The 27,122-nt window shown below is 37.0% G+C and overlaps 1 protein-coding gene across 4 annotated transcripts in view; it reads left to right on the top strand.

Annotated features, from left to right (window-relative positions):
- The window catches only part of GTDC1 (glycosyltransferase like domain containing 1), a 388,102-nt gene that overhangs the window by 21,051 nt on the left and 339,929 nt on the right, over nt 1–27,122 (top strand). For 3 of the 4 annotated variants that reach the window (XM_030916919.1, XM_030916923.1, XM_010353831.2), the window contains one exon: nt 17,567–17,689. The exons of the other annotated variant lie outside the window; for it this stretch is intronic. The gene's annotated coding sequence lies outside the window, so the exon portion shown is untranslated. Of the gene's footprint in view, nt 1–17,566; nt 17,690–27,122 lie in introns of those variants that run through there. 4 annotated transcript variants of the gene reach the window in all.

The raw sequence follows: 27,122 nt of genomic DNA on the forward strand, positions 1-27,122 counted from the left end.
GTGGGAGGTAACCAGGCTTGAGTTATCTGGATGGATCCTGCCAAGGAGGGCTGCTTGCCATGTGAAGGGACTGTGGGCAGGATAATGGGAGGTTAGCCTAAGAGTGTTTCCCAGCTGGGTGCAGTGGTGCATGCCTGTAATTCCAGCACTTTGGGAGGCTGAGGCTGGAGGATCACTTGAGCTCAGGAGTCTATGGCCAGCCTGGGCAACATAGTGAGACTCTATTTTTATTCAAAAAAAAAAAAAAAAAAAAAAAAAGAATGTAACTCTCACAATAGGGAACTATGCAAGATGGAGGGGTCACCTTTTTGCTTGCTGTAATTGATGACCCCTCTGCTGTGAAGTCACTTGAGAGTGACTGAGAATTAATGAGCCTTGTCTGGGGTGTTGAGAGATAGGAAAGTGAGATCCAGAAAAGTATGTTGAAAGCATATATTCCGTTGAGTTTGGTTCACTTGACCAGTTTTTTAGTTTAATAAGATTTTTGTTCAGTTGAATAGACATTTAGTGAGTGCTTAAACAGAATATGTAAGGTACTGTTCTAGGCATTTCATGAAAGGCAAAGATGACTGTGACGTTTTCTGTCCTCAGGGAGCATTTGCTTTAGTGTAAATAGCTAAAGTTAATTCGTGGCAGAATTACATAGGTGCTCTAAATGTGTAAATGGCAGTACTATGGGAATTCGGAAAGAACAGTGAATACCACTGGGGTTCCGAGGAGTCTGTGGAGGAGGCCAACTTTGGGCTGGATCCTGAAAGAACAAAAGGATATCAAGTAGGAAGAGAGGCATTCTGGCATGAGAGAACAAACAAAGCCATGGAAATGGGCGACTGAGAAGAGGTAATTCTCATTCACACTGGAAAATGATAATTTTACTTTTTAAATAATGCTTTCAACCATCAATTAAGCTTGCTTGCCCATGTTATAATTCCAGTTGAATCTTGGTATTTTTATGTCATCTATGCAGTTCTCTAGTGATATGTAATGTGTCTTCCTTTATGAGCTGCAGTGTGCATTATCAAGTTGGAAACGTTACTCACTTTAGAACCTGGATGGTTATAAGCATCAAAACCGAACTTCTAAGTCTAATCACAAAGTCTATTACTTTCCCTGATTTAAAAGAGTAAAATGTAGAGAAGATGATGATTTTTACATATCCTAAGAAGCACTTGGCAGAGCAATTAGTTTCATAACAAGTGATTGTTTTTTAAAGCTCTCTTTAGAATAAGAATGAGTATCTTGATGCTAGTGTCACTTTTAAATAGCTATGGCTCTAGGAATCTGTCTGTTCATGTTATTATCTTAAATACACACCTTATCTATCCATATTGCTGTACTTCAGATGTGAAAGTAAAAATAAAGGTGTGAAGTGCCTAGCAGACTTGTATGGATTTATGTAAATCAGAAAACACACAAACAATCCATTAGTCTCAGTGCTGAAGCCCTGATGTATTAAAATCAAGTATGGATTATTTCCTAAAAATTTCACGTACACACATACCATCATATCCAGTGATTTACTTTGCCAAAAAAAAAAAAAATCTTTTTTTCTCTGAACTCGAGACACATATCCAGCTGTCTTATGACATCTCCATATGGATATTTAAAGGATATAAATCTTAAAATACTTAAAACTGAGCTGACCTTTTTACCCAAACTTGTTTCATCTTTAATCTTCACCATCTAAGTCCATTGATGTTACTCAGACCAAGAATGTTGGAGTCATCCCTGGCTCTTCTTTCACATTCACAGTTTATCTGTCAGTAGTTCATGTTGACTCTACCATGAAAATATATTTAGAAATTGAATCTCATCACCTTTCACTCCCTCTACTACTACCTGGCCAAAGCCACTATCATTTCTTTTTTTTTTTTTTTTTTTTTTTGAGACGGAGTCTCGCCCCAGGCTGGAGTGCAGTGGCGCAATCTTGGCTCACTGCAAGCTCCGCCTCCCGGGTTTACGCCATTCTCCTGTCTCAGCCTCCCGAGTAGCTGGGACTACAGGCACCTGCCATCTCGCCCGGCTAGTTTTTTGTATTTTTTGGTAGAGACGGAGTTTCACCGTGTAGGCCAGGATGGTCTTGATCTCCTGACCTCGTGATCCACCCGTCTCGGCCTCCCAAAGTGCTGGGATTACAGGCTTGAGCCACCGCGCCCGGCCGCCACTATCATTTCTTACTTGGATTATTTTAGTAGCCTCTTGACTGGTCTCTCAGCTTCCTCTCACAACCTGAAACCCAGCACATCAGTGTGGTCTCAATGCAGTATCCAGAGTATTTAGGTTAAAACAAGTTAAATCCTGTCATTCTTCAAAGCTTCATTTGTTTTCTTTCTCACTCAATGTAAAAGGTAAAGTCTTTGTAGTAGCTTATAAGGCTTAAATGATATTGCCCCCTTTGCAACCTCATTTTTTGACTCTCTACCTACCCTTTATTCATACCTCAGTTTTTGACTCCATTTACTATCCCCCATCCCTGTTTGACACCATATTGTTTCTGGAATAGCTGGCCTTGGGGCTTTTGCACTTGGTGTTCCCTCTGCCTGTAATGCTCATCCCCCAGATGACTGCTTAACTTATTCCCTAATCTTTCTTGTGTCTTGAGATGTTGCATCTCTAGTGAGACCTTCTTTGGCCATCTTATTTAAAATGTCCCTCTCCCTGCAACTACTTTATGTTTCTCATTTGCTCTTTCCCAAACCAACTTACTGTATATTTTGCTTTACTTTTTACGATCTTTTTCTTTCAGGATGAAAGCTTGATGATTGCAAAAGTATTTTATGTTTTGTTTACTCCTGTGCCATCAGACTTGGAGTCATTTCTGGCACACAGTTGGCACTTAATGCATAATTGATTGAATGATAAAAGACCATAAAAGATTTATTACCTAGGGGTTAAACCTGTAGTTAGGTTGATTTGTCTTTTATTGATATCTTTGAGGAATGATACTATTTCCAAATGGCTGAATGTTACTTTTTAATTAAATGATATTTATTGGTGTAATTTACATATAGTAAAATGTGCTTATTTTAAATGTACAAGTTAATGTTTTGACAGATTTACACATTCATGTAACTACTACTCTAATCAAGGTACAGAACATCTCCATCACTTCAAAAGTTTCCTTGTGTCTGTTTGTAGTCACTCCTCCCTCATCCGCATCTCCAGGCAACTAATGATCTGATTTTAGTCACTATGAATTAGTTTTGCCTGCTCTAGAGTTTCAAATAAATAGAATTATACATTATATACTCTTTATAGCATGATGTTTTTGAGTCTTATTATGTTATTATGTGTCTCATTAGTTTGTTCCTTTCAGTAGAGAATAGTGTTCTGTTGTATAAATGTGCTCACAATTTGCTTATCCATGCATGGACATTTGGGGCCTTTACAGGTTTTTTGCCTATAGTGAATAACACTACCATGAGCGTTCAAGGTGTGAGCCTTTGTGTAAATAGGCTTTGATTTTTCTGGGTTGGTTACGTAGTAGTAAAATTGCTGTTTTATATGGTAAGTTTATGCTTAACTTTGTAAGAAATTGCTTTGAAGAACTATTTTCTTCAGTGATTATACCATACTCACTAGCAGTGTATGAAAAAATTCTAGTTGCTCCACGTTCTGGCCAGCACTTGGTATAATTCTTTAAATTCAGACACTGTTGAATGTGTACTGGTGTCTCCTTGTGGTTTTAATTTGCATTTCTCTGATTACCAGTGATGTTGATATTTTCATTTATTCATCGGACATTTATATAACTTCTTTTGTGAAATAGCTGATAAAATCTTTTGTCCTTTAAAAAACTTGTTTCTTGTCATTCAATTACAATAGTTCTTTATATCTTTATATATCTAGATACAAGTTCTTGTTAGATGTTTTCTCTTGGTCTGTAGAATAAGTGTAGTTTATCGACATTTTCTTTGGTGGTCTGTGCTTGCTTTCTTCCTTTTTTTTTTGGTAATATCTAAGAAATCTTTGTTGTTATTGTTTTTTTTTTTTTTTGAAATGAAGTCTCACTCTGTTGCCCAGGCTAGACTGGGATTACAGGTGTGAGCCACTGTGCCCGGCAAATGTCTAAGAAATGTTTGATTAATACCAGGTTGTAAAAGATTTTCTGTGTTTTCTCCCAAGAGTTTTACAGTTTTGGCTTTTACATTAGGTCTCTGATTTGTTTTGAGTTAATTTTTGTATATAGTGTACAGTAAGGATCAAGGTTTGTCTCTTCTATATCCACCTGTTCTTTTCCTTTGAATTACCTTGAAACTTTTGTTAAAAATCAGCTAATCATGGCCTGGCATGCTGGCTCACACCTGTAATCCCAGCCCTTTGGGAGGCCAAGGCGGGTGGATCACGAGGTCAGGAGTTAAGACCAACCTGGCCAACATAGTGAAACCCCGTCTCTACTAAAAATACAAAAAATTAGCTTGGCGTGGTGGTGGGCATCTGTAATCCCAGCCGCTCGGGAGGCTGAGGCAGAAGAATCACTTGAACCAGGGAGGCAGAGGCTGCAGTGAGCTGAGATCGCGCCACTGCACTCCCGCCCAGGCGACCGTGTGAGACCCAGTCTCAAAAAAAAAAAAAAAAAAAAAAAAAATCAACCAATCATATATGTGTGGGTTTTTTTCCTGGACGTTGTTATATTCATCTGTATGTCTATCATGCCAACATCACACTGTTTGTTCAGTAGTAAGTCTTGAAATCACATGGTGTAAGTTCTTTTTGTTCTCTTTTGAAATTGTTTTCACTATTCTGTCTTTTCTATTTCCATATCAATTAGAGAATCGGCTTGTACATTTTTACAAAATACTTCTAGGAATTTTAATTTCCATTTTGTGAATTCAGTGGATCGGTTAAGGAACATTAGTGTCTAAGTGATTGAATTATTGTAAACCATGAATATAGTATACCTCAATTTAGTTATTCTTTCATTTCTCTGAGTAATATTTTGTGGTTTTCGGTGTGCTAATCTCTTGGGTCTTTCATTAAATTTATCCTGGGTGAATAGGATGTGAATTATATTTCTGAATGCCATTGAAAATGCTGTTTAAAAAATTTACAGTTCGTCATTGTTTCTATACAGAACTATAATTGATTTTTATATATTCAACCTTGTTAATTTAATCATTAATGCTTTTGACTTTTTTTTTGTGAATTCCTCAGGATGCTCTGTGTATATGATCTTGTTAATCACAAATAAAGACAGTTTTATTCGTATTCAATATTAGTATGTCTGTTACTTCTCTTTCTTTACAGCACAGATGAGGACAGTGTTAAAGCACAGACTAGGACACTGTTAACATTGCACAGACTATTGCAGTGTTAAATAGAAGTGGTAAGAGTGAACATCCTTGCCTTGTTTCTAATCTCAGGGAGGAAGCTTTCAGACTTTCACTGTTACGTGTGATATTAGCTCTAAGTTTTTTGCAGATGTCCCATATCAGGTAGAGCAAGTTCCCTTTTATTCTAAGTATACTGAAAGCTTTTATTAAATTGCATATGAATGTTGAATGTTGTCATATTTTTTTTTGCATTTATAGGGTGAATCATTTGTATTTTTTTAACACTTGTTAATATGGTGAATTGAATTGATCAGATTTTGAATCTTAAACCTGTCTTTGCATTTTTGTGATAAACTCCATTGTTTCATGGATTTTTATGTTATCTATGGAGGATATATTCTTTTACTATGCAAAATTTGATTTGCTTAATTTTGTTATTGATTTGTGGATGTATGCTCATGAGGCCTATCACTTTTTTTTTCTGGGGGCCTCTTATGAACTGTGTGTGTTCCTTCAGAATTCTTATGTTGAAGCCCTAACTCACAATGGTATTCAGAATTGAGGCCTTTGAGAAGTAATTAGGTTTAGGTGAGGTCATGAGGATGGGGCCCTCTTAGAAAAAGAAGAAGAAAAAACCAGAGTTCACTCTTTCTCTTTGATGTGAGTATACGGTGAGAAGGCAGCCATCTACAAGTGAGGAAGAAGGCCTTCACCAGCTAACTGAACTGGTTGGCATTTTGATCATCACAGCCTCCAGAACTGTGAGAAATAAATTCCTGTTATTTGAGCCACCCAGTCTGTATAGTATTTTGTTATAGAAACCTGAGCTGACTAAAACCTGGGAGTAGGGTTGTAATGTCTTTGTCAGATTTTGGTATAAAGGTCATAATTGTTTCAGTAGATGCAGAAAAAGCGTTTGACAAAATCTGACACTTTTTTTAATGATAAAATACTCTAATAATAATAAGGAAATTTCCTCAACATGGGAAAAGGCATCTATGTAAAAACCACAGCCAGCATCTTAATAGTGAAAGAGGAACAGAGCAAGAACGTTGCTTTCACTCTTCAGTTTTGTATTGGACTTTCTAGCCAAAAAAATTAGTCAAGAAAAAGAAATAAAGGCATCCAAATGGGAAAGAAGTAAAACTACCTCTATTTGTAGATGACATGATATTCTATATGGAAAATCCTAAGGAATCACTAAAATGTATTAGAATTCATAAATGAGATCAACAAGCTTGCAAGGTATAATAGCAATATACAGAAATCAATTATATTTCTATACATTGGCAGTGAACAAAAATGAAAGTAAAAATTCCATTTATAATTGCATCTGGAAATTAAGAAAATTTAAGAAAAGCGGTAAAAAAAAAAAAAAAAAAAAAAAAAAAAGGTACTCTGAAACCTACCAAAAATTATTGAAAGAAATTAAAGAACTTAGACATCCCATGTTCATGGATCTAGATGACTTAATATTGTTAAGATGTCAGTATTATCCCAAATGATCTACAGATTCAAGGCAATCTCAGCTGCCATTTTTCTTCTTCAGAAAAGGCAAAGCTGATCCTAAAACTTACATGGAAATTTAGGGTACTCAGAATTTTCAAAACAGCTTTGAAAAAGAACAACAAAAGTGAAGGAGTCATAGTTCTTGATTTCAAAACTTAATACAAAGCTACAGTACCTAAAACAGGGCAATACTGGTGTAGTGATAGACATACAGGTCACTGGAATATAACTGAGAGCCCAGAATTAAACCCTGACTTTTATATTCAATTGATTTTTAAAGGGTGTCATGACAATTTAATAAAGAAAGAATAGTCTTTTCAGCAGATGGTGCTGGGGATAGCTGTGTATCCACTAGCAAAAGAATAAAGTTGGACCCCTTTACTGTATATTAAAATATTAATGCCAAATGGATTATGGACCTAAATGCAAGAACTAAAACTATAAAACTCTTCAAAGAAAATGTAAGAGTAAGTCTACTTGTTCTTGGGTTAGGCAAAGCCTTTTTCAAGACACCAAAAGCACAAGTGACAATAGAAAAAATAAATATATTGGACTTCATCAAAATTAAAAACTTTATATTTCAAAAGACACTATCAAAAATAAAGTGAAAAAAACCAACCCACAACATGCAAGAATATATTTGTAAGTTATATTTGTGATAAGGGACTTGTATCCACAATATATAAAGAACTCTTATAGTTAAATAAGACAATTCAAAAATGTGAAAAGTATCTGAATAGACATTTTTCTAACAGCCAGTAGGCATATGCATAGATGCTCTCAGTATCATTTACTGTTGTGAAATGCAAGTCAAATCAGAATTTCTCATCTGTGTCTTTGTATTTTAAGTTATAAATGAAGTTTGTATTTACCTCTGAAAGTTATATTTTTTAAAATAGCTTTTAGTTATTATCATGTTACATTTAGAAATAAATTCTTCTGTAATCCCAGCACTTTGGGAGGCTGAGGCAGGAGGCTCATTTGAGACCAGGAGTTCAAGAGCAGCCTGGCAAATATAGCGAGACCCTGTTTCTGTTAAAATAATTCTTAAATACATTGTCAAGTACTGTTTTAGTATATTTATTGTTTAGTGTACTTGCTGTCTTGATATGCTTGTTCCATCATATCTGTTATTTCTGGATCTATTTTTTATTGATTGATTTTTGTCTTAGGAGCCACATTTTTCTTCTTTGTATGTCTGGTAATATTTGGTTTGTTGATGGGGATTGTAAATGTTGCATTATTGAATGTCTTGATTTTATTGTCTTTTAAAAAAGAGTTTCAGTTTTAGCAGGTAATTTACATTCTTTGTGAATCAGCTTGATCTTCTTGGGGCTAGTTTTTGTTTGTTAGGATTGTTTTGAATATCCTTTACTATAGAGGTAAATTAATTTTATTTGTAAGATGTGATTCTTCTGTATCCTCTGCTGAATGCTGTGCATGGTCAACGAAGTCCCTCTACTCTTTTATTCCAAATCTGCCTGTCTTCTAGGCTTCTGTGACCTTTTGGAAGTGTTTAGGTTATTGTTCTCTCGTATTTGTTCTTTTACTAGTCTCATGGAATCTTAGAATATTCATCAGAAGAGTACACATGAAACCCCTGTGCAGACATGTGGTGGTTTTCCTCTTCTTAGCTCTTATTACTTATGTACTGTACACTTACAAATTTAAGCAACCTCAGGCTCCCTAAAACTCTAATATCTGTTCCTTCAACTCAGCTGAACCACCATGTAATTAGTATCTCCCACCATGATGCAGAGTGCCTCCAGGCAGAAAACTGGTGCAATCATAGGGTTTCCCTTTCTTTTAGGGATCATAGTTCATTGCTGCCATTATTGTCCACTGTCTGAAAATGATTGTTTTATATATTTATCAAATTTTCTGGTTGATTATGGTATGAAGTGGGCAAGCCTGGTGCTGGCTAATCAAAGTCAATATTGGAAATGCCCTGTTACTCCCTTCTTAGTATTGAAACTTAAGAAAAAATTAAAAGTTTTTGCATATATCTTAAAAAGTGTTTTATTTATACATATCCCATCACAAAAAATTGTTGAACATTTTCCACCCTTTTCTTGGTGATATCTCTTCTTTTTAAATTATTTTATGATGTAGACTTAACGTGCTTTAGACTTTTGAAAATGCTTCTCTCGTAATTTTGCTAATTTATCTTTTCCTCCTCCAGTATTTTGTCCATATTGAGGCCAATTTCAGTTTTCAGTGACTCCCTTATCCCTGAAACAACCTTTTTTTAAATAAATCATCTTCATTATTCACAAAAGGAGGTTTTAATATTTAACCTTGGTACTTAAGGGCCTGTCCAGTAAGTCTTCTGTCTGCATATTCTACTTTTTTATACTTAACATAATAGTTCACCATCTTGGCCAGCACTACTTCACTAGCCTCTGTTTCTTTGGTAATAACTGTTTCCTTTGTTGAAAGCCTATCTTCAGTGCTCTTTGTGAAAAGCCTCACCATTCTTCAAAGTCTCTCATGTGTTTGTTATGGTGCTTTTCTTTTCTTTTCTTTTTTTTCTTTCTTTCTTTTTTTTTTTTTTTTGGGAGACGAGTCTCGTTCTGTCACCCAGGCTGGAATGCAATGGTGCAATCTCTGCTCACTGCAACCTCCACCTCCTGGATTCAAGCGATTCTCCTTTCCCAGCCTCCCAAGTAGCTGGCATTACAAGTGTGCACAATCATGCCTGGCTAATTTTTGTATTTTTAGTACAGACAGGGTTTCACCATGTTGGCCAGGCTGGTCTCAAACTCCTGACCTCAAATTCTGCACCCACCTTGGCCTCCCAAAGTGCTAGGATTACAGGCCTGAGCCACCATGCCCGGCATTGTGGTGCTTTTCTTACTAGGATCTAGTTACTAGTTACAGTTACTAGTTTTCTTGCTAGGTTATAGTTCTTGAATATTTGTCAAAAACTCCTTACTACTTTGTAAGCTCATTGAATGCTATACTCATCTTTGATTCTGCCATAGGCCAGTGTTCTGACTGGCCTAGAAGTGGGCACATAGTTGATGTTCTGTGAATACATATTGAATATTGGCTGAAACAGCCTTTAAAATAGAACCTATAGATAAATTTGGCAGGTGTATCCTGATCTTCAGTGTGGCTTGTTGAGGTAATAAGTTTATGATATGAGTGTACTGTCTAAGTATCATGCTCTCCTAAAAGACAGCTTTCTGTATGGCTGTAATTCTAAGTTAGGGAACAGATAGAAATATAGGGTCCCTTCATTTCATCTGTGTAGTGTTCAGTAAAGACAGGGAGATTGCTACAGGGAGTCTGAGTTGGTTACCCCTCTCGTTCTCCAGTGTAATCCATATCTTTCTTTTTACTTATTTTATGACTCTTTTAGCTTAATATCTTTTAGTCAACAGACATACGTGTGTATATATTTTTATATATGTATATAATTATACATATATAAAATTGAGGAAGAGCAATATTTGTGGTGGCATGGGGTGAAAACAAGTAAACCCTCAATGACTATGGTAGACTGATATTTTCTGTATGCCCTAAGTGTGGAGATGAGTGCCATTGTAGGTAGAGGAGGAGCACTTGGATGTGTGGTGGCCTTTTAAGGTTCTCAGAGGCTCATATCTAGGTGTATAAATCAGGGAGGGCCAAATGTGCTTTGCTTAGCACAGCTTTCACTGACTGAGCAGTCTATTTTCAGATAGTCCTTCAGATAATGAAAGTCGTCATTGCTTAATTTTATACACTCTTCCACTTATTTATACCTGCTGCCATTCACTGAGGTCATCCCTTCAAAAAATACTTCTTGAGGACCCATGATGTGTCCGTGCTGGCACTGAAAAGATAAAAAAGGCATGCTTCCTGGAGGAGTGGCAGTGGCCTTCAGAGGTCTTGATTAGTGCTTTGGGGCCACTGTTTGAGGAACCTGCTGTTTAATACTTGCGTTTCCTCCAGAAAGCATGTGGGCATTGGTAGTGGATTGCTTTTAAAAACAGCCTCTTAGGGCTATATTTTGCACCTGATCCTGTGTTTAATAAGATGGATGATTCACTTTCTTCTGTGAATTCAGGTTGTGATATTTGCATCTTTGGAAATGCTATTTAGGAAATAATTACCAGCATGGAAATTCATAGTTTGTTAATTTTCTTGAAGATACAAGGCTTGGCACGGTGGCTCATGCCTGTAATCCCAGCACTCTGGAAGTCCGAGGAGGTGGATCCCTTGAGGTCAGGAGTTTGAGACCAGCCTGGCCAACTAGGCGAAACTCCGTCTCTACTAAAAATACAAAAATTAGTTGGGCGTGGTGCTGCGCGTCTGTAGTCCCAGCTATTCGAGAGGCTGAGGCAGGAGAATCACTTGCATCTGGGACGCAGAGGTTGCGGTGAGCTGAGATCATGCTACTGCACTCCAGTCTGGGTGACAGAGCGAGACTCTGTCTCAAAACAAACAAACAAACAAACAAACCAAGCAAATACTAAACTAAGACAAAAGAAAAAAGGTACATTTTTTTTACTAGGTGCATAGCTGTGGTATTTTGTGTAATGGTAATAGAAATGTAAAAAATGGTTTATTGGAAGGATTTTGGTCTTAATCAGATTTTTTTAATAAAGATTGAAACATTGGCATTGCAATTGGCTAGGGAAAAAACCCATTTTCTTTATTTTTTCAATGTGCTAGCCTTTAGTAAACAGATGGTCAGACTATAAATGCTTATAATTAAAAGTGCCTTAGAGTAAACATTCGCAGATATTTGGGAAAGGAAATATAGTTAATGCTAAAAATTTTGGGGGCTTCTGGTTCACAGATTTGCATTACTCATCCTCCTTAGCTGATAACATACACTCATCAACAGGCTGGACAAGACCGTTTTCTTGTTTTGAGTTATTTTTTCCTTTAACCCCTATCCCTACCCCTGTTTTGCACCCCTATCCCAGTTTCCCTTAGTAGACCTTGACTTGCATGTGTTTGGCATATTACCTTGGATTGGCACATGTCTTTGAAAAATATAGAACAGTTTGTATATTACGTATATCTTAAATTCAAACTTCAAGCTTTCTTTTTCACTTTTGACACTTTTTAATTTAGACATGTTATGGTGTATATCTCTAGCTAAATACTTCTAAACATAGTTTGGTTCCTTTGTAAGTTATCCAGGTAATGGATGTATGGATTGCCTCTAAAACCACTTAGACATAATGCTGTGATAAACATCCGCACACAATTTTAATACTTGTTTTATGTGTAAGTTCTTTGGGCTGTGTATTTAGGAGTGGGGTTACTGGATATAGGGTAGTGGCTTGCATTAGCATTTTTCCCCACTGGTTCATTTATATTGATTTCGTGCAATTTGTGTATCATTTGACCATTTAATTATAGACAATTAAAAAATAGTTTTTACTGTGGTAAAATGGACCTAACATAAAATTTACTATTTTAACCATTTTTAAGTGTATAGGTCAGTGGCATTAAGTACATTCCCATTGTTGTGCAGCCATCTCTACCATCTTTATCCAAAGCTTTTCATGTTCCTCAACTGAAACTGTACCCATTAGGCAGTGGGTACTCACTCCCCAGGCAACCTGGCAGTCCCTGGCAGACTTTCTGTCTTTATGAATGAGACTACTCTAGGTACCTCATACAAGTGGAATCATACAGCATTTGCCATGTTTTGATTGACTAGCTTATTTTACTTAGTATAATATCTTCAAGGTTCATTCATGTTGTAGCATATGTCAGAATGTTTTTCCTTTTTAAGGGTGAATAATACTACATTGTATATACATATACCACATTTTATTTCTCCATTTGTCCATTGATGGACTCTTCTACTTTTTGGCTGTTGCGAACAATGCTACTATGAATGTAGGTGTGCAAATAATCTGTTCAAGTCCCTGATTTCATTTCTTTTGAGATGTATACCCAGAAGTGGAATTGCAGGATCATATTTTTATTTTTTGAAGAACTGGTGTACTGTTTTCCGTAGTGGCTGCACCATTTTGTTTTCCCACCAGCAGTGTACGTGGATTTCTCCGTATTCTTACCAACACATGTTTTTGAAATTTTTAAAAAATTTAAAAAGAGAACTCTATATTATAGTAGTAGCTAGCATTAAGTAAGGGCTTACTGTGAGCCCAAGTGCTGTTCTGTAAGTTTTACATGTGAGAAGCTTTTAGCCTTCACAACAGCTTTCCAAGATATATGTAGAGAATACACCATTCATAGAGTTCCTAGGATGATAAACTGGAACTTTGAATTGAGGCACCAGTATTCAACACATGCCTCTATATCCAAAGGAAGTGCTAGACCGTATGCAGAATTATAGAAAGCTGGTTTTGTGACATTTGAATCCCTTTACTCACATAGATGCTATCAAAGCCGGGGGGGTGGTGGGGGTAAGATTTTGTTAGGTGAATTTTTCTGCAGGTCATCAGAATGCTATATGTCTTACCCTTGTCTCCCACAAGTTAAGGGTCTCTGAATCTTTTGTCAAGTCTAGTGAGAGAAGTTTCAGCTAAAGTATATCTTGAGGTCACAAGATATTGATGCTTGACTCATACCTGGGAAAGCTGAAGTGTTCTATAGCAGTAGTGGTGCGTTTGGGAAGTAATTGCACTCTTCTCTGTCAACGGGGAAATCAACCTGTCATTTTTAAAGGGATCCTGCCGAAGAAAAAGTCTCCTGCCAGGGCAAGAAGATCCCAGCAGTAATGGGCTGTTTGTGTACCACCAGGGGTCAGAAGCTAAGGAGGCATTAAGAGCTTTTAGCAGAGAGAGAGCAGTGTCTCTGGCAGGATATTTGCAATTGGAAGAGTATACCATTGGAAGAGTGCACATAAGCTCCCCAAGAGAGGAAGAATTAGTGTTAAACACTCTGCCATATCCCCTCTGCCATAGCCCTAGATCATTTTGCTACGGATAGCAATCAAGAACTGTCTTATATGCCTGACCTCTCCTCCCTTTCTTGACCTTGATCCTGGTGGGCTCCGAAAACTCAGGAAGATGGTGGAAAAGAAATTGGTGAGATGAGGAGGATCCTGTTCCTTCACTGACAGTGGCTGGCGCTGGGCAGGCCCCAGCTAAGTGAAGAACATAGATTTAATGTTACATGTACTTTGGAGTTTTGGTTGTTATTTGGGTTTAGTCTTTTTATTTTGTAAAATTTGAAGCCTATTGGAATGTTGAAACAATACAATATAATAAACACCCCATACCTTTTACCAGTTATTAACATTTAGCCACAGTATATATCGTATATATACTTTTTTGGACAGTGGGATGGGGCTGAACCTTTCAAAAGTGACATTTTGCCCCTTCAGCTGGTTTATCTTAAGAATTAACATGTTCTCTTATGTAGTCATAATACTGTTACCACACTGAGGTCTTTACCATTGGTATAATAATGTATACTATACAGTCCATATTCAGTTTTCCCTGATTACCTAAGACTTTTTTTTTTTTTTTTTTTTTAAGAGACGGAATCCAGCCCAACTCTGTGGCTCACACCTGTCATTTAAATTGACTATATGATTTTCTCTTACTTATGAGGGACCAGGAAAGTTATGAGGATTATATGAATTTTTACTATAGGCCAGGAGTTGGTTTATTCTTGAGTAGGTTCAATAGACCAGAGACAAAAACAAAGTTTTTGCATGAAATCCATAATTTCTGCGTGGTCAACCTGGTGGGCACACTTTTAAAAGAATGTCTCAATTCAGTATGCTCTTGCATTATTCAATAATGTATTTCTTGTAGGTAAAATTGACAGAGTAATGATAATTGTTGAAGCTGGGTAATGGTGGTTCATTGAACTTTTCTCCCTATTGTTGGATATAATTGAAGATTTTCATGATGAAAAGGTAAAGGATTTTTTTGACTCTTTTATTTTCTAATTTGTAGATTTGGAATGTTAGTAAATCACATAATACATTATTCCTTAATGTCAGAGGAAATCAACTTATAAAACTAAAACAGTAATAGTAATAGTTTTCCATATGTAGGGTAAACTAAGCTAAGTCTTTTCCAAATTCACACCTCTCCAATATAAATTATTTCGTTATAAAGCAATCATTCTTTGAAGTTTATACTCATTTTGAAGACTTCTCTTCACCTTTTTCTTGGTTTGTCATTTGTCTCTGAAGTGCAGGAGAGACCGAGTCCACGATTGGCTCTAATAATAGTGATGGTGACCTGGGTGAAAGTGTAGTCTGGGTGAAAGTTCATGTTGGGACCAAAATTAAAGCTAAAGTTTATAAGAAATAGGATTGAGCCTGAGGGGTTTCAACATGGTACAGTGTTGGAGTGTGGCTCTGATTCAAAAATCAGGGTAATTTTTCCAAAATTGAAACAAAAGTGAAATTTAGCTTTGTTAGAATTTATTTCTTTGGAATTTGAAATACTTTGTGTATTAGCTATAAGTGATTTTTTTTTGTGAATAGAATTTTTTTAATAGAGTAATTTTTTAGTCATAATTTTAAAGCCAAAGGTAGAATGTTGTAACTTTGTCCTAAATGAACACTTTTGATGGAAGTCAATAAAATACTACACTAAATGTCCCTGTACACATTAATATACATTAGTGATTTCTGAGTGTTAAAAGTTTTGCCTTTCTTTTGGTTTAGTTTATCTGGTTTCTAAAGAGAATGGTTATTAATCGAGTTGCACTGATAAATGACATGATTTTAGTTGGTCTTTGTAAGAGAGACAGTTTACTCATCAACCTTAGTGTTTCTTAGCAACACAAATTATTCCTGTCTTGGGCATTTTCATATCTTCCTTCAGACATACATGTGGAAATAGTTTATATGACCTGATGCTTGTCCATCTGTCCTGAATCTCTCATTACTTCTTCATTACCTAAACATCCTCGTTAAACTTCATGTCCATATAATATATTCTTCCAGCTTAATAACCCACAGTTTGACTTCAGCATCATTTGGCTTATCACAATCTTAAAAGTGTTCTGAGAAATAAATTTATTTTGTGTATTGTGTAGCTAAAAGTTACTGAAAATATGTTATATTTTCATGATAAAAAGTATAAAAATAATGCCTTGGGCCAGGCGCGGTGATTCACCCCTGTAATCCCAGCACTTTGGGAGGCTGAGGCGGGCGGATCATGAGGTCAGGAGATCAAGACCATCCTGGCTAACATGGTGAAACCCCGTCTCTACTAAAAATACAAAAATTAGCCGGGTGTGGTGGCGGGCGCCTGTAGTCCCAGCTACTCGGGAGGCTGAGGCAGGAGAATGGCGTGAACCCGGGAGGTGGAGCTTGCAGTGAGCCGAGTTTGCGCCACTGCACTCCAGCCAGCCTGGGCGAGACCCTGTCTCAAAAAAACAAAACAAAAAAATGCCTTGGGGCCAGGCTCAGTGGTTCATGTCTGTTGTCCTAGCACTTTGGGAGGCTGAGGTGGGAGGACTGTTTGAGACCAGCCTGGGCAACATAGTGAGATCCCATCTCTAAAAAAAAAAAAAAAAAACTGTAAAAATTAGCCAGGAATGGTGCCACATACCTGTCGTCTCAGCTACTTGGGAGGCTTAGGTACGAGGATTACTTGAGCCATGGAGATTGAGACTGCAGTGAGCCACAGTCTTGCCACTGCGCTCCAGCCTGGGTGATGGAGCGAGACCCTGTCTCAAAATAAAAAAACAAAAACAAAAACAAGAGAGCGTCCTTGGGAGCTGGCTAACTGTTTTCTTATTGTCCTTATCCTCTAAGATGAGAGCTGAATCACTTCTGGTAGAGAAATAGGTTGACTATCTTTTGGCAAGTTGACATATTCAGTTTAGATTATAATTTATGAAAATGCTAGATTCATAGGGAGTGTTGCATTCATACATCCATTCAACAAATATTTATTTAGTGCTTACAACATGCCAGGCTTTGTGACAGGCACTGGGGATACAGTGGTGAGTGAAAATATGGCATCTGTGCTCTCTAGCAAAGGGATGGTTGCCTGAGAGCATCAGAAAAGAACCGGCTCTGGTTAGGTAGGGAAGGCTTCCCTTAGGAAGTGAGCCTTAGCTGCTGTCTGAAGAGCATACCAGTGGGAGCAACATGTGTAAAGGCCATGTGGCAGGATGCAGCAGGGCACATTGAGAGAAGCTGGAGTGCAGAGTGAACACCTGCAAGATAAGGCTTTCAAGGAGATTGGTTTTAAGTAAAAACTTCATTCTTTATATATGCTTTATACAAACTGTGAAATCAATAATTATTTTTATTTTGACTTCTGTGTATCATTATATTGACTTCCGTATATCTATTTTAAGACAATAAACTTTGTTTTCAGATATTCAAAAGATTTGAAGATTTCTTCAAGTTCATTTTTCTCATTTGGTCCTTTAAATCCCCTAACTAGGAATCCACTGATTATCCAACTGCTTGAGTATAACTACCCCAGTGGCAGAGTCTCCCTTTCTTCTTTGGAACCAGCTTTATTTCCAGACACTTTTAAATAATGGAGAATTCTTTCTTATGTGAAGCCAAAATTCTGGATTTTACTCATTGATACTGGTTCTCAGTGGCAAAACTGAACAAGTTCAGTTTGTTTATAGACTCTTTTACTTATTGAAGATTACTTATATATAGCTATAAGTCTCTTTTCCACAAAGAGTTTTTCCCCCAATGTTAAACAAATTTCAAGTACACACACACACACACACACACACACACACACACACACACACACACAGAATGAAACACCCTCCCTCCCCTACTCTGCATGTACCAGTTGCCTGACTTCAATAATTGTCAACCTATGGTTTTGATTGATGGATACTTTTGAATACCATTTTTGCCCTAGGACTTGCTGGATATATAGAAAGGGACCTGATGCAGTTTCTGGCCTTAAGGAGCTCTCATTCCAGAGGGGAAGAAAAAAAATAATGATGTCTGAGAGCATCAGAAAAGAACCTGCTCTGGTCAGGTAAGGAAGGCTTCCCTTAGAAAGTGAGCCTTAGTTGCTGTCTGAAGGGCATACCAGTGGGAGCAGCAGGTGCAAAGGCCTTGTGGCAGGATGCAACAGGGTGCATTGAGAGAAGCTAGAGTTCAGAGTGAACACTTCTAGTTGATAGGAAATCAACTAAAATAATACAGCATAATGCATACAGTCATTTAATTTGTAAGAGAATTATGGGATTATAAAGAAATAGTGCAGGAAGGGCATTTTACCCTACTAAGTGGTGGAAATGGGAGAAATTAGTATACAAACTTAGGCTCTGGAAATAGATTTCCAGAGGGTTTTGGAGAAAGGAAGCAAGGTAAGCAATGTTCAGATGTTAGGACAGCTTCTAAGACAAAAATTCTCCATTGGCAAAAATCTTATATTTATATGTACTTATAAGTAGATATTTCTGTGGAGAGAGCTCTTAGTTCATCAGGCCCACAGAGAGGTTAATGATGTAAAATAGGGCCTTGTGTAGTCCATTAAGAGACGAAGCATTGAGAATTGAACTTAGTAGCAAAGTCTTAATGGTCAGCTCAGACATTCCTGGGAGTTAAAAAGCTAAAAGAGACAGATACTCAGTAAACTTGCCTGCAAGTAATCTTTTTTGCTGCACGTAGATGGAAAATATTTGTACTCTTCTTATAGCTTAAATCTGATGTGTATATATATATATACACACACATATATCCATTGATTATGTATTTTAAAATATGAGATAATTATTATGCTAAGAGAGAGGTCAGGGATTCAATACCTGGAGAGATGATACCCCACAGCAAAAACACTGCTTTTCTCTCTAGACAGTGTTGGAGTCTTTACTTAGTCCAGTTTGAAATGCATGCTGTGTGGACATAGGGAGGACTTAAAATAATGTTTAGAGTTATGTTCAAATCTATCCTTATCTTTAGAGCCTTACCATGGATAGGTTATTGTGTGATCTTGTTACTGAGATTTGTCCTGCCTGAATTTTGAGACCCATACGATATCTTTCAGTACAGCTACATGAGAGTATAAGCATATATATGCATGCATTCTAATGCCCTGGGGCAATTTTCTCTTAGAGCTTTTCCAGTCAAGGAAGCAGGTACTATTTATAGTGTATATTAGACAAATTGGAAGCAGGTGCTTCCCACCCTCTCTTTCTCATCTTTGTAGCCATTCTTTCACTGTGGCCCTGCTTGTATCTGTATACTACATGCATCTCTATGGTTTTTCTCTTCTTGTATGTTCTAGAATAGATGTGTGACAACAAAGCCATAATGCAGTCTTTTTTATTCACTCAGAGTGTTAATTTATGTTTGAATACTAGAGTCGACTTTTTGATCATTCTTTTTTAGTTTATGATTTGCTTATTTATTTCTTCTCCTGTTTACTATTTAAGAATTACATATATACTCCAGTCTGGCAGAAGTGATCAAATATGATTATTTTTTATAAAATATCTTCAAAATTTTATTGGTATGTAGCTTGATGCCACATTTTGAACATGTGTATGATCACTTGTTATGTTTGAGTGTTTCTGAAATTGAATTATTTGATAATTTGTGAAAATTATCTTTTAAAATGAAATAAAGTGACAAGGTTTATCCTTTTGAATTGATAGGACTTAACTGTTATTAAAATCATATTATTCCCCATGAATCAGACATAAAAGTCTTATTTCTTCTTTCTGTTTCAATTATGTAATTTAAGTTATATCTTCCTTTAGACATGTCCCAGTTTATTGAACACATTCAATTTCCATTGTAAACATGTAGATAGGGTAGGTGACTACATAAATTTTTTGGGATAAATTTTGTAAATAGTATTGGAAATTAATCTTAGAATTCTAAGTGTCACCATTATTTTTCTTTAATGCTTCTGTTTGTAGTACAGAGTACCAAGTAATATAGTGGATAAAACACATAGTCCCAGCCCTAATAAGAAAGAAAGACTAGTGTGTAAGTAACCTGAATAAATGGTATAAGAGAAGCACAAATAAAACTCAGCTGAAAAAAAAAGATTGTATTTGTCAGTTCTTAAAAGATATGATACTTGAGCTGGGCCTTAAGTAACTGTTAGAAAAACGATGGGGGAAGATTTGGGAAGAGTGTATTTTAGGCTGAGCAGGTAACACAAGAAAAGAGAGTCTTAAATGCCTTGTATGATTGAAGAGTCTCTAGTGGTCTCACATAGGAACTGAGGGGGAGCCATCGGTGATTAGACTGGACTGTCCAAAACTGGGTTTGATTATCTTGGTAAAGGTGTGCAGATCTTACTTGTTAGGCAGTGGACAGCCTTAGAAGGTAATAGACCATCTTTAATGTGTTCTCTGATATATTCATAACAACTCTTGTTGTTTGTAGTAGATATTACAATATTCATTTTAGAGAAAAACTAATGCTCAGAAGAGCTAAATAACTTGCCCAAGGTCTTGTGACAAGTAGTTTTCAGAGCTAAAATTCAAACCAATGTTCATTTGAACCCGCATGTTTCATCTCTTTTAAGTGGGAGAACAAGGCAATCAGGCTAAATTTCAGGAATATCTCCAAAGCAGTTGGTTTCTTGGATTAGAAAGTAATACTGTAGAGGCATGGTAGCCAACTGGGAGACTATTTTAATGATTCAAACAAGTGATAGTATGAACTTGAATTTGTGGTAGTAAAAATAGGAGTGAGAAGAAGGGTGTGTATATGAGATTAAGGTAGGAGAATTGTCAAGACTGCATCATTAAGTACGGATAATAAGAATGCATTATTTCAAACTCATGTGGTAGAAAAATGATGTCCCCAGTGGCTGGCTTACCTGAGCTAAGAGCCAGCTGGTTTAAAAGAGAGACTGCAGCTTGCCAGGGATCCAGAATTAAGTGATGCAGTGTTAAAGTGATTCGATTGTGAAGAGTTAAAGGGTGAGCTATAAAAGTCACATTCTAGCTTCAGGTTAAACATATGAGCACAGAGCTGAAAACTAGAGGCAAAGCCTAACATTTGGGTAGACTGTGAACCTAATATGGAAGGAGTACCTGTATAAAGGGTGAGGGCACAAAACAATTATCATGGGCTGGGCCTGTGCTGACTGTTGTCCATTTGTACCAAGTTTTGCTCCCTCTCAGCTTCCTCTATGGTTGTACTAGCTGTTATGGGTTGAACTGTATCCCCTTCCAAAAAGAAATGTAGAAGTCTTTTTTTTTTTTTTTTTTTGAGACGGAGTCTTGCTCTGTCACCCAGGCTGGAGTGCAGTGGCCGGATCTCAGCTCACTGCAAGCTCCGCCTCCCGGGTTCACGCCATTCTCTGGCCTCAGCCTCCCGAGTAGCTGGGAATACAGGGGCCTGCCACCTCGCCCGGCTAGTTTTTTATATTTTTTAGTAGAGACGGGGTTTCACCGTGTTAGCCAGGATGGTCTCGATCTCCTGACCTCGTGATCCGCCCGTCTCGGCCTCCCAAAGTGCTGGGATTACAGGCTTGAGCCACTGCGCCCGGCAATGTAGAAGTCTTAACCCCTAGTACCCCAAAGTGTGAACTTACTTGGATATGAGATTTTCACAGACTTTATTTTGGAGATAATCAGGTTAGCATGAGATTGTTAGGGCAGGCCCTAATCTAATATGACTGGTGTCCTTATAAAAAGGGGAAATTTAGACACCAACATTTACAGAGGGAAGACTATGTGAAGATACTAGAGAACAGTATTTACAAGTCAAGGATTGTCTGAGGCTACTAGAAGCTGAGAGAGAGACTTGAAACAGATTCTCCCTCACAGCCCTTCTAAGGAACCAACCCTGCCAACGCCTTGATCTTTGACTTCTAGCCTCCTGAATTATGAGATAACACATTTCTGTTGTATCAGCCACCCAGTTTGTGATACATTGTTATAGCAGCCCTAGGAAGTTAATAAAGCAATATATAGGGGATTGGGAGAGGTATAGGGGTCTGGTTGCAGTATTCAATAGGGTGATCAGGAAAGGCCTCAATAAGAAGCTGATAAAATGAGGAGAGAATTGAAGGAGGTGAGGGAATAATCCATGAGGGTATCTGCTAGAGCATTGTTGACAAAGACATGTGTGTCTGCTGTATTTAGGTTGAAAAAGAGGACAGTGTGTCTGTAATGGGGTGACCTAGGAAATGAGGTCTGAGAGGACATACAGTGAGCATGGGCAGATTGGGTAGGGCCTTCTAAACCATTGATAGGGTTCTGACTTATATGCGTTGATATGGAAAGCCAGAGGATTTTAAGCAGAGTGATCTTATCTACACTTCAAAAGGATGTTAGCCTTTGGGATGAAAATAGACAATGGGGATAAGGTAGAAAGACCAGAAAAGAGGATGATGGAATTGTCCAGGCATTAGCCAGAGCTGGTGCAAGTTTGGATACAAGGGTGGCAGTATAAGTGAGAAGAAATGGCTAGTATTGGATATATATGTTATTAGTAGAGCATTGGGGTATTATGATAGATTGAATATGGGGTGTGAGAGAAAGCTTGGACTAAGCAACTGTAATATAACAGTTTGAGTAAAGAATGATTCCTGAATAGAGCAGGCCCCTCTGTTCCATCCCCGTTGCCCCCAGCCAGAATAGGTTCAGAGTGACTTTGTACTGCTAAATTGGAGAAAATTTATGAACAGAAAAAAAAAAAATTAACATATAGAAAACGGAAGTGAAGTACAGAAACAGTTGGATTGGTTACAGCTTGGTGTGCCTTATTTGAACACAGTTTCAACAGTTGGCTGTCTTTGATTGGCTGAAACTTGGTAATTGGTACAAGAATAGGTTACAGTCTGTTTACACATCCAGTTGAGTTACAGTTCACTATGTATGGAGAAACCTTTAGGCTGAACTTAATATATGTAAGGGGGTAGCTTTAGACTATACTTTTTAACAGTACAATATTTTTTTCCATTCTTTTACTTTCAGCTTATTGTGTCTTTGAAAATAAAGTACGTCTCTTGTAGATAGCACATAGTAGGATCGTGTTTTCTTATTCATTCTGCCAATATGTGCCTTTTGGTTATAGTGTTTAATCCATTAGCCTTTAATGTAATTACTGATAAGGTAAGATTTACAATTGCCATTTTACTACTTATAATCTGTGTGTCTTATTTCTTTTGTCTTTCTTTATTCCTCCATCACTACTGTCTTTTGGGTTAAGCAGCTATTTTCTCCCCCGGTCCTCACCATTCCCACTGGATGCTTCTTACACCCGTAAATAGCTATTTTCTAGTGTACCATTTTAATTTTCTTGTTTCATTTACTGTATTTTTTGTTCTTAGTTGTTTTATGCACATGTTCTCACGTTCTACACTTTTGAGCTTCTAGCAGCACTTTGAGCCTCTGCTCAGTGTTTTCTAGATGATTTTCATAGGGAAATAAATGCCAAGGTTCTGACTTACTAAGGATCAGGAAATATGACTGAAAATAATTTTCTTGGCCGGGCGCGGTGGTTCACATCTGTAATCCCAGCAGTTTGTGAGGCTGAGGCGGGCGGATCACAAGGTCAGAAGATGCCATGATTTTGTCTTTGAGAAGGGCGTTTCTTGGCATCCTTGCTTAGAATTCACCCCTGAAAAGTTAACACTCATCTTTAAGGGGATACTTAATTTCAACAAGGTATGTAGTTTGACTCTAAAAGGGGAATCAAGCAGCTCAGAATGCTTAAATCTGCAGAGACCAACCCAAAGTCAAAGTCGTTATAAGCTGTGGTTCAGCTAATTTACAAGGAGGATAATTGCAGAAAAATTATCGTATAAATTTACTGGAAATAACCACTAAATTCTTTAACTTGCTGTGAGTATAGCCTAAGATACCTGCTTTAGTTATTTATTGCTATTGACAAACTGCTGCAAAACTTAATGGCTTAAAACTAGGACAACATGTATTTTGCTCATGAGTCTCTAATTTGGAAGGGTTCATTTGGCATAATTAGATGATGTGGCTCAAAGGTGAGGGCCAGAATCATTTGAGGGCTTACTCATGCACACCTACAGTGGTTGGATACTGGCTAGAACATTTACATGTGGCCTGAGCATCTTCTTAGTGTGTTGGCTAGCTTCTAAGGGTGAGAGGAAGGAGAGGAAGGAGCTGCGGAGACCTATATTGTCTATTTATAGTTGACTTTTGGAAGTCACACAGTACTTACTTCCAGGATACTTTATTGCTTGATAGAAAGGCCTGCTGAATTCAAGCTGGAGCGAAAATTGTCTCCACCTCTGGATGAGAGAGTAACAAGCTACTAGAAAGGCATGAGGGACTGGAAATATTGCTGTGGTTGTTCTTGGAAAATAGTTGGCTACATCATTTTACCTGATGATCTGTATTCTCTTATTTCTGGCCTCAGATTGATTCAGTTTTGTGGGGCCAAAATGCTCAATAGTTAAATGTAGAAAATAGGAGACAGATTAAAATACTTTTCTATGATTAATGGAAAGCTCCTTCAATTACATTTTCTTTGTAATTGTATCTTTTTCTGGAACTCTGGAACCCTTAGGGGGCAGGGTTAAAATGGCAAAACCCAGCATTTTATGTTATATTAGCTGTACTGAAAAATGGTGTGATGTATTGCAGTTGAATCATCAGAGTTCAAGTCATAGTTCTGCTACTTTCTAACTGTGTGACATAGGGACAGTTACTTAACCTCTCTGAATTTACTCATCTGCAAAGTCAAGGTGATGATCCCTTCCTTACAGATCTGCTTTGTAAAACAGAGATACGTTTAAAGGGAACCTTTCGGTGAATGGCAGGTCCGGGGGTCTCAGATATTGATTGTCATTAGGCAGGTTGATGAAAGCGCATGAGTTAAATGTTAAATTTATAATGATCCAGAATGATAAAGTTAAGAAACTTATTTAGGATATTTAGATACTTAGAAGTTAGACCAATATAGGTGCATGTGACTGGAAGGATTTAGAATAGAGAAAAACCTAAGAAGGAATTCTGGAAGAATATGTTTCCATTTTGAAAAGTACATTATATCTTACCAGCTACCAATCAATTTTTTTTTCCTTTGTTTTCTTTATTTTTTGAGACAGGGTCTTGCCTAGGTTGGAGTGCAGTGGCATGATCATGGTGTACTACAGCCTCCCACCTCAGTCTTGCCATGTTGCCCAGGCTAGTCTTGAACTCCTGGACTCAAGCAGTCCTCACTCCATGGCCGACTAAAGTGTTGGGATTACAGCCATGAACCACTGTGTCTGGCCCCTAACACCTTTTTATGGAAATGAATGTTTCAAAGATTTATTAAAATAATGAACAATTAGTTAAGGTACTTTAATAAATGCCTTAATACCTTAGTTTTACATGTTTTGTATTTAGTGAAAAATGCTAATTTTCTTCTATTTTTATTTTTCTATAATAATTGTAGAAGTGACATACATGTTATAGAAAAGAAATTGAGGAAACAAATCACCATGATTCCATTACTCAGGCAGACTGTTCATGTTTTGTCGTATTTCCTTTCAGGTTTTTAAAATATTACAGCTATCCATGGTCAATATCATAATGTATAACTTCATAACTTTGCTTTTTTACTTAATTTCTCACGTCTTTAAATTTTATTTATCAAGTAGATGTATCATACCTTTTAAAGATTTTTATGTTTTTTTCTGCTAGACATAATGTTGTGATGAATGTTTGTACATGAATATTTTTTGTCTTTATTTTGATTTTTTTCCATAGGAAGTATTTCTAGAACGATCATTACTAGATAAAAGTATGTGAACATTTTAAGGTCTTTGATTAATGTGTTATATTTCTTTCCACAAAGTATTACCATTTTATATCTCTACTAAAATGAGAATAGTAGTATGATTCTTTGTTTTTGTAAACAAAGTCGTCTAATTTGACAGTTAAAAGTATCCTTTATAAAATTTGCATTTATGCTATCTTAGATTAAAATTTTCTTTCTAATATTTGGTATTCATTTCTTTCATTTTAATTCAAATAGATTTTCTGTATGTTAGGGATATAATTTTTTCAATATATTTTCTTTAGGTTTGGAGAAATTTCATCACCCGGTATATTTTATTCCTTTATAGACAGTTTAAAATTTGTTTTTTTCATTTTGTATGAAAGACATACTAGAGTCACACTAACCTGCACAGTACAGTTATTCTTTTCAATGGATGGTAGTTCTTACTTTTGTTAACTTAATTTTCATCATCTTTTAGTTATTTTTAGAGTGTGTTGTGCATTTAAAGTAGATATATATCCATTTAGTTTTTAATATTGTGATTGTCAAACTTCAAGTAACCATATTTTGGTTATTCTGAAGGGGCTGTTTCATAAATAGAATTTAAGAAATTCTTCTCAGTGGCAAAATTTTAATTTCAAATGGAGTATTTTACTAGGCCTTATTCAGGTTATATAAAAATTAAGATTTATTTATTTCCCTTTACAATTTTTTTCAAGTGTTTTAAATTCACAGACAAGTACAATACAATGTAACTCTCTCCTAGGTCTGTCAGATCTGAACCTTTTTTGCCATGTGTATAATAGGAAAAAACAACTGTTTTCTTCTATGTTCAAACTCAGCACAGAATACTTCACCTCTGGTCATCAAAATATGTATGGGGCTTTTCCCTCTCTTGACTGGTTGTCTGACACCAACTGGTTATCCTGCAATTTAACTTAGCTCTGACATTATCTGCCTGGAGATAGTGACAGATCCTGCAGGTTAAGGGCTTGATCCCACAAGATTGTCCCCCACTTCAGACACCAATTGCAAGTAGTAGGCTATCCTCAACTTCTGTCCAACTTAGCTACAAATTGGAGGCGCCCACCAGCACCTTCTTGGGAGCAACTCACAGAACTCAGCGAAATACTTTTACCAGTTTGTTCAGAAAGGATATGATAAAGGATACAAATGAACAGCCAGATCAGCCAGATGAAGAGATATGTGGGATGAAGTCTGGAAGGGTCCTGAGCGCAGGAGCTCTTTCCCTGTGGACTTGAGGTGTGCCACTCTAAGCACATAGATGTATTCACCAACTCAGAAGCTCTCTGAACCCCTTAGTTCAGGGATCTTTCTCAAGGCTTCATCAGGTAGACATGACTGATTAACTCATTATCTATTCCCTTTCCCCTCTGCATAGGATGGGATTGGGGTGGAACTGAAGGTTCCAAGCTTCTAATCATGGCTTGGTCTTTCTGTTGATCATCCAGGAGCCCACCAAGAGTTGCCTCATTAGAAAAAAAGATGCTCCTATCGCCCAGGAAATTCCAAGGGATTTAGGAGTTCTCTGTGAGGAACCAGGGACAGAAGCCAATACACGTATTTCCTATTAATTCACACCATGTTTAGTTCAGTTTTTAACTTTTTATCTCTTAAATAGAGCTTTATAGATGGAAGTGAGGATCTCTGTGATGCTGATGCCTAATTCCATTCTCCTTTCCTCAGCCTCAGAGGCAGCAAATAGGTGTTTGCATTGCCTGTGGTTGTTT

This window comes from Rhinopithecus roxellana, chromosome 14 (genome assembly GCF_007565055.1).
Source record: "Rhinopithecus roxellana isolate Shanxi Qingling chromosome 14, ASM756505v1, whole genome shotgun sequence".
Classification (NCBI taxonomy): domain Eukaryota; kingdom Metazoa; phylum Chordata; class Mammalia; order Primates; family Cercopithecidae; genus Rhinopithecus; species Rhinopithecus roxellana.